An 8,914-nucleotide genomic window follows, 5' to 3' on the forward strand; every position below is an offset into this window, starting at 1 on the left:
TACGCCTGCAAAAATGTGTTAACATTTATTCATCTGCAAAAGGGGTTATATAAATCCAAACAAATAAAGAAAAGGTCTAAGGTGTACCGACGTAGTACACTGGCTAAACACGTGGCTAGGATAAAATCCAAAGCTAATCCCTTATACATTGGGAATGCTAAACAGAACACAGACTTTATTCTAAAACTAATAATGTCCTAACACTCATGACGCATCAAATCGACTCAGATAAAAAAAATCCTGACTAACGAGATATATTTTTCATACGATTCTACGAATGACTTGTCAGATCTGAGCTAACATAAGTTTTTTACATTTCTCGTACCAAAAAGGAGACGATACTCAACAGTATAGTACATACGTCTCATCATCCAAGGAGCACTTGTAGTTTTTTGAGACGTTGTGTTAAGGCAATACAGCTACGATAACTAGTCGTCCTAACGCTACTGTTAAACACATTATAATTGTCATTATTACCACTCGTTGGGTAGTTGTTCCTTAACACCACTAGTCGTAGTGCCTAATTCTTACATTCAGACTCATGGATCTACCGGTAAAGTATAATTATTTTTATATTATATACAAGCCCGATTTTGAGGGGGGGGGGGGTAGTCACACAGGGTCCCGAAAAAAATAGGGACCGAGTTTTCATTAAATTATATATTAAATAACTAAATATATATGAATTTATTCAAAATATTGTACAAAGTTTGGGTTGCCCAGTTGGCAAAGGCGCCTCCTTTACTCAAAATCAACTGGGTTCGATGTTTTTTCAAAACATTTTTGGATGTTTTAAATTTCAAGTTACAAATTTGGTCATTTCTTTATACTATATATTTCATAATCAACCCCTCCTTCTAATATGTTTAACAAATCAGTTTTCAAAAGTTACATAATTAGCTCTTGAACTTTTTATAAAATTTCATATGTTCTTTTTTAATTAATTTATTTACTTTTAATTTTTCCTTAACGATAATTCACCGTCTTAAATTTGTTTTTCTTAATTCTTATATATTAAAAAAATGGTATTTAGGGCCCCATTTTTCTTCTTAGCACAAGACCCTTAATACCACTTAATAAGGGGTAGATCTGAATCTGTAAGATTCAGACCATTTGTTTACCTCTTATTTTGTGGTGTTAATCTGAATTTTATCACTTACCGAATCAGACTTAGAAGCCCATCTGAAAAGAAAAAAAGACGCCCTAACCCTTTATTAGTTCGGTTGCTTCTTTCGCTTCCATCCTCTCGTTGACACTCTCGCCACCAAAGACCTTCCTTCCCTCATCCTTTGCCGCCGCCGTCGCCCTCCCCAGCGCCATCTCCTGCCGTCGCAACCCTCACCGTCGCCGACTCCAGCAACATCGACATCAGGTTCGTTCTTTTTTCTTCTTTTTTATCCTTTTTTTTTCTCGTTTTTTTCTGACGTTGTTTCAAATCACATTCTTCAAGTGTAGAAGATGCTCCCTGTTGTCTAAAATATGATCAACAGAGGAAGAAAACGAAGGGAAAGGGGGTCTTCGGTCTTTGGCCAGTCGCGAAGGGCAAATGAAGGCAGACCAAAAAGAAGTCTTTGATTGGGCAAGGTAAGTAGCGACTAGCTTCATTTTTTGTTTGTTTTGACAGAAATCAAAGGAGGGCATGGAATGTTTGGTTTTGATGTGTTCATGGTGAACAGGTGGTCATGGGCTGTTCCAATAGCCTCTAGTTGTTCTTACCTCGACAAGAAAGAAAAAGAACAAATGGTGTTTTGTTTGGGCTGTTACCTCTTGTGAATGAATGAGTTCCAATAACCGATCATTTAAGCTTCTAAAATGATGTACTTCTAGATGATTTTAAAAGCAATGTATTGATTTAATTGTATAAGATCTGAGTAGATTTTAACATGATTTGGATGGTACTATGAGCTAAGGTTGAAAACAAACGCAAGGATTTTAATCAAATGTTCTAAAATTATGTTGATTTCTGAAATATATCGGTTGATTTCTAAAATATGATGTGATGTTGTGATGATTTGTTGTTATGTGTTAAAATATGTTGTTGATTTCTAGTTCATTTGCTTAAATATGTTGTTGATTTCTAGTTCATTTGCTGAAATATGTTGTTGATTTTTTATTTGTGTTGATTTTTCATGTTTATGTGATCGATTTGTGTTGTTTATGTGCTGATTTTTGATGTTATGTGTTAATTTTTGATGTTATGTACTAATTTTTTATTTATGTTTAATTTGGATTTTATATATATATATATATATATATATATATATATATATATATATATATATATATATATATTCTTCAAGAAGTTCATTTATTTATTTTATAAATAAAAACATTGAATTCAACAAAAATATAATATATAAGGGTAAAATGGTTATTTTTATCATTCAAATCTGTAATTCAGAGGATCCAACCAAACAACTTTTAAAAATTCAGATCTTAAGGGTGCGTTTGACATGGAACTTTTGGAAGCGTTTAGGAGCTTCTAGCTTTTAGCTTTTGATAAAACGCTATAATTTAAACAAAAAACTTTGTTTGGTAGTACGAACGTTTAGCTTTTAGTTTAACAAAACGTTCCGATTCTAAAAGCTACTTCATGTAGCGTTTAACAAAACGCTTCTGAACTTTTGAAATAAATTTCCATAATTACCTTTAAAAATATATTTATATATTTATTTATTTTTAATAATGATCATTTTATGTAATTTTATATATTTCAAAAGCTTCAAGCTACTTTTATCAAACATTTATATAACAAATAAAAGCTATAGCTTCCCGCTACCAGTTACCTGCTACACGCTAACCGCTATCCGCTTCCAGCTAACAGCTATTTTTGTCAAACACGCCCTAAGTATTCAGGCGTTTTAGAAATTCAGACCCTCTTAATTTTTTAGATCTTTAAGAATTAAGATCTTACCAAATAGCCCCTAAATAATTTAATTATTTATATACTATTCGTTTAGGTTTTGATATTCATTTCAATATGATTCGGTTCGAATACCATTGATATCAAAATATTCCAAATTTTCGGTTTACTCGCCAAATGAACCTGGAATAATAAAAATATATATTATTATTAGGACTATTCGTTATTTGGATAAAACCGAATTGTCCAATTGGACAAATTGGATTGGACTATTTGGTTCGGATATTTGGATTTTTGGATTGGTTTTCGACAAAACCGAATTACTATTTTGGATTTCGGATTGGTTTTGGTTTATAAAATATGAACCGAATAATCCAAAAACCGAATAACAATTTAATAGTTATTTATTTTTAATATAACTATAACTATTTATTAATTTTATAATATATTTTTTCAAATAAGTTCAAAAAGTTTCATCTAATAAAAAACATTAATATGCATTTTCTCTTAAAAGTTCTTTATCTATTAAATATTAAACTATAATATACATTCTTAGTAGTTTATAAAATTTAAATAAAAAATAAATATTTTTTTTGCTTCATCTATAAAAATTGGTTAATATTATAATTATATGTCATTTTAGAATGTTTTAGTTTTTGAAAACTGAATTATAAAAACCATCCAACCGAATTGTAATTAGATCGGATCGGATTGGATTTGAATTTAGTTTGGATTATTCAGATCCATATTTTGAAAACCGAAATCAATTTGGATTTGCTTAATTGGATCGGATCGAACCGATTCATCCAAATGAAAATCCTAATCTCTAAATATTATTAAAAGAGAACCTTTAATTTTAAATCGAAGAAATCAGGGCCACAGATTGCATTTCAATCCTATATTTTCCACCATTGGATTATTTGCTGACATCATCTTTGTCAACCTCTTTATTTTTGTCCACAAATTTTATAAAACATATACTACATTTTAAATTAGGAAGTCTATTAATGACAATTAAAATCTCACCAAAAATAAAATGAATTAAATTAGGAATTCCTTTAATGACAATTAAATCTCACCAAAAATAAATTTAATTAAATTAGGAATTTTATTAATTACAATTAAATCTCATCAAAAAATAAAATGAAAAAATGTCTCGTCTCATCCCTCATTACCAGTACCCCTACCATCTCTCCTTTTTTTTCTTTACCTAATTTATCTAACCTAAGTTTTGTAGTGGGAAAGAAAATGAGGGAAAGAAGAAATAAAATATATGTGGGATTCGATCTATATAGACCAGTCTTGTGTTCGATCATCATGAAAGAAGGAGGAATGATATAGCGATAAATTTCTTTGGATTCTACTTTAATTTGATCATAGTTTAGATTGATTTTGGGTACGTTTTAAATTATGTTTCTTTTATTCAGTTTCAACTATGAAGTTCCAATCTATAAAACCTTTCAATTTAAGTTTAAATCCAAATGGTTACATTTTCTGAATCTGCTTCTATTTTTGTTCTTATGATTTGTATTGTTGATTTTGATTTTTTAAGTTATATATATCTGGAGAGCAAAAGGATGGACACAACAGCATCGCTACCTCTCATCCATTGTTTCGATTTGGAAGATATGTCCACTAGGTAGTGAATTTGTATATGTCGATTTTCATTTTTATTTTTACATTTTTATATATGCATTTAGCCAATGATTTTGTTGTGGCTTACCAGGTCATGAATGGAAGATATACTCGAGTCAAGATCTATAATGCTTTACCCATTCGATCCCTTCCTGGATTTGGAGATGGAATTTAAACCCTTATACCAGTGAGTGATCCATATATTCTACAACTCAGCAAAACCCAATGGTGATATGTGTTTTGATTTATTTAAAAAACATCTTTTAAAGATACAAATTGGGCTCTCAGAAATAAGGTATTCACCTATCCTTTTTTAATATTATAAAAAAAACATCTTTTAGACTCAATAGCAAAGAAAAGACAAAGTTTTAGTATATCATATAAATAGATTAGATCGATAAATCTTATTGGAAAATGTTGGGGATTCATTAATTTTGGTTAATTAGCATGTTTTTTTTTTGACAACTTGTGTTGTCTGGGCATGCCGATGAGCATAGTAAGAACCTTTCACAACCTTATTATTTCGTTTAACTGGTTTGAATCTTCTTATTGAGTTTACTTTCTCAAGGATAAATGGGTACACCATACGCTCTTGAAAATAGGGTTGGGAACATTGTGAGTATCAATGTTTTCTCAGCAATAGGAGAAGATATTAGTATAAAACTTGCAATATAAATCATTTTTAATTACATAATAATAACTAAACAAAGATATGTGAAAGATTATTTTCATAATTTAAATTGCAATATATAACATAAAAATCGTATGAAATTTTCATTATGTTCCATTCCATGCCTCACAAACATGTTTTAGGAATGGAATTACTTATTCTACTATCTTGCTTTTACGATTACCTGTCCATTCAATTTCTTTGTTGTTCCATTCTTTGCAACCTCACATATCTCAAAAAAGTAATTCAGACTTCCATCATACAATAGAAAATGTTTTATAAACTCTTATAAGGGAAGAAGAAAGATAAGACTAAATGAGTGTATGGTGTTAATCTAATTATGATGTTCTTTCATCTCTATTTGCATGTTTCTAACTTGTTTGTAGTATTGTCTATAAAATATTGTTGTTATATTTGAAAGTTCATTTTATCATTTTCATATTTTTATGTGTATATTTTAATCTTTCAGGTTTTTTAGAGTATTTGAATGACCGTTTCTGCTTGGGAGTGGGATAAAGTCAAGGGCCCTAAAACTGGAGGGTAGTTGTATTTAGAGCCACTTAAATATCGAATCTTTTTGTTGGCATTATTTTCAATAATCATATGTACCTTAGAAGAGATATCATAAGTATAGTTTATTTTTTATAACATTTTTTGTATTTTTATTAAATGTTGTACAGGTGATGTCTACAAGGTATTGATATTTTTTTGTTGGCAAGTTATTACGCTATCTAACACCCCAATAATCTATAATATTTGTATAAGATGGTGACAATTATTATTTTTTATTGCAGCTTCTCTTCATATTGATTATCTAATGTGGTCTGAGTTCTAGAATGTTGCCACTGAGAGGATTCCACATTGTGGGGTGTTGGAATTCATTACAAAATGAGGCATGATTTATATGCCTTATTGGGTATTGATGGAAATGTTTAATTCTTGCTCATGTAGATCGATAAGTATTTTACAATATGCTCTTGTAACCTTATATTAGGACATTTTCTGAAAAAAAAAATGCTTTTAGTATTGAACTTTGAAAGAAAAAAAAAAATTCATACATCGTACTCTTAAAAAAATGACTTTTTTGGATTATTTTTAGTTGATATGGAAAGTTACATTTTTTATATATTGAAAATCATTTATAGGATTGTTTTCTGGAAAAAAAATATTAATTAATAGCATTAAACTTTACAAAAATTTCATTAATAGCATCGCAATTTCAAAAAAGGACTTTTTCGTATTCTTTTCGGCTAATCTAGAAAAGCTTTATTTTTTATGCACATTAGAGTTCATTAATAGGATTTTTTTGAAAACATTTTGTTAATGGAAAGTATATTTTCATTTTCTTTCGCGTATAGACCATTTATGTAAAAAAAACATTTCAAATATGGACCATTTATGTACTTTTGTTCACAAGTGAACCATTTATGTAATATATAAATTTAAATGTTAATTAGTAGGTCATTAATATGACAACTTTCTAGGGAAAATTTGTTTTTAGTATCGAAATTTGCAAAAAAAAAAAAGTTCATTAACGGCATTGTACATTAAAAAAATATTATTTTGGATTATTTTTAGATGATATTGAAACATTTCAAATTTTCCTACATTGAAGCTCATTTGTAGGACAGTGTTCTGGAAGCGAATTTCATTAATAGCGTTGAACTTTACAATAAAATTCATTAATAGCATCGTACTTTTAAAAAATAACTTTTTTAGAATTCTTTAACTGTAGGTAGATTCCTTGAATGCCTACCTTGATAAACATATGTGGAGAAATCTTTTTGGAAAAGGATAAAATCTTGATATAACAACTCGAACAAGAAAAAGAAAAACCCAGTTTTGACTAACCAAATTTATTCAAAATCTTTATTCATTTTAGTAGCTTACATACCATTTAGATGCTCTGAAAATAGCATATGAAATAACTTATTTAATAATGCTAAAATGTTATTTGACATGTTTTGTACTTTCTAATGATCATTACCAGGAAACCTTTGAAGGATTTTTTTACCAGAAAGAATGTGATCAATATACAAAACAATGTTGCATATTTAGAACCTAATGCTCTTAATTTACTATAATAAGGTCTTCCTGTAATAGTTGATTGGCCCTACCTAACTATCTCGTGCAAGGTAAAGGATTTATGTTGTTCTAAATGTGTTAAAATACTTCACTTAGGTGTTACTCAACACATGGTTTGCGGACTATCCACATTGATTTCATGATTAAGACGAACACATCACATCGACCAAGATCAGACCATCAACCATATTAGTGACCACCACTGAGATTAGCAATGTAATTTGAGTAATCATCCAAAACAGGCAATGAACTTTGAATTGTAGTAAATCTAAAATCAATTCGTAAATTATACATCAAACTTCTAACATTAAACCTTGAACATTTTCAATTAATGTTATCGAGTTGATATGCATTTGATTATTTAGGTATATCGTAAATTGTGTAGCTTCCCCTATTGAATTATGGCGTGAATGTAAAGTTTTACGTTTAACCGTAAACATGAGGCTTTAGTTTGGTTGTCTAACTAATGATTTGGATGAGACAAAAGCATTTGATGAGTGGATTCTTAAAATTAGTGAAGGTAATATTGGTGGACCTAATGATGGTGAAGGTGAAGTTGAATTTCCAAAAGACGTTGTTGTTCGCTCTATAGGTGACCATATTCATTTAATTGTATCCATCATTTGAAAACCATCTTAATGATACACCATATTTTCATGATAAAGCTATTTTGGTACCTACAAATGAAGAATTTGATGCTACCAGTGACTACATTTCAGGATTGATGAAAGATGAAGGGAAAACATATATTAGTTCAATTTTTTTATGTGAGATAGAGTTACCAGATTTTTTTGAGGAATCAATATACTCTTCAGTTGTGTTGAATGGTTTTAAGGCATCTAGAATTTCTAACCATAAACTTACACTAAAAATAGGTGTTCCAGTCATGCTACTTCGTAATATCGAGCAAACCAAAAGATTATGCAATGGTACTAGATTACATATTGTTAGGATTGGTAGACACGTCATTGAAGCTTGAATCATATATGCTAGATTTTTCAATGAGACTACTTATATACCTTGCAGGAAGTTAACTCCGTCTAATAAATGAATCTCATTCCGTTTTTAGCGGAGGCAATTCCTCATAGTTGTTTATTTTGTTATGGCCATTAACAAAAGTCAATGACAATAATTATCAAATGTTGGATTATACTTGCGTATGCCCGTCTTCACTCATTGTCAGTTATATGTTTTTTGTTTCTCGCGTCACAAGTGAAAAATGATTGAAGTTACTCATATATGACGAGAAAGATCATCCAACTAATAAAACAAAAAGTTATGTCTACAAAAAGATCATTCAATGATTATAAATATTTAGGTGTTCCATTTTTTTTTTATTTTTTCAGACATTTCAATGTTACGAATAATGCTAAGTCTGTTTCTGTTACTTTATTTCTTTTATAGCGTCAATTTTTTATACCTTTATATATATATATATATATATATATATATATATATATATATATATATATATATATATATATATATATATTTATATGTTCTCCGCGGTATATCAAAATTTTTTGAATAATGAACCGTAGAAAATAAAATCAGCAAGGTATATATAGAAATCGAATCGTTCATTCGGAAATTGGACGCATAAACTACAGTGGTTGCTCTCACCCTCGACGAACCGCCTGCTGCTGCTGCCTATCTCTCGA

General features: G+C 29.5%; 1 long non-coding RNA gene across 1 annotated transcript; it reads left to right on the forward strand.

Moving 5' to 3' along the window:
• The first annotated feature begins 1,257 nt into the window (after positions 1–1,257).
• On the forward strand, positions 1,258–1,926 carry LOC145094325 (uncharacterized). The gene is made up of 3 exons (XR_013703290.1): positions 1,258–1,372; positions 1,451–1,584; positions 1,677–1,926. It is a non-coding gene; the product is annotated as an uncharacterized LOC145094325 (long non-coding RNA).
• The last annotated feature ends 6,988 nt before the right edge of the window (positions 1,927–8,914 follow it).

Source organism: Lactuca serriola, chromosome 3 (genome assembly GCF_051521515.1).
Source record: "Lactuca serriola cultivar US96UC23 chromosome 3, Lser_US96UC23_V15, whole genome shotgun sequence".
NCBI lineage: Eukaryota > Viridiplantae > Streptophyta > Magnoliopsida > Asterales > Asteraceae > Lactuca > Lactuca serriola.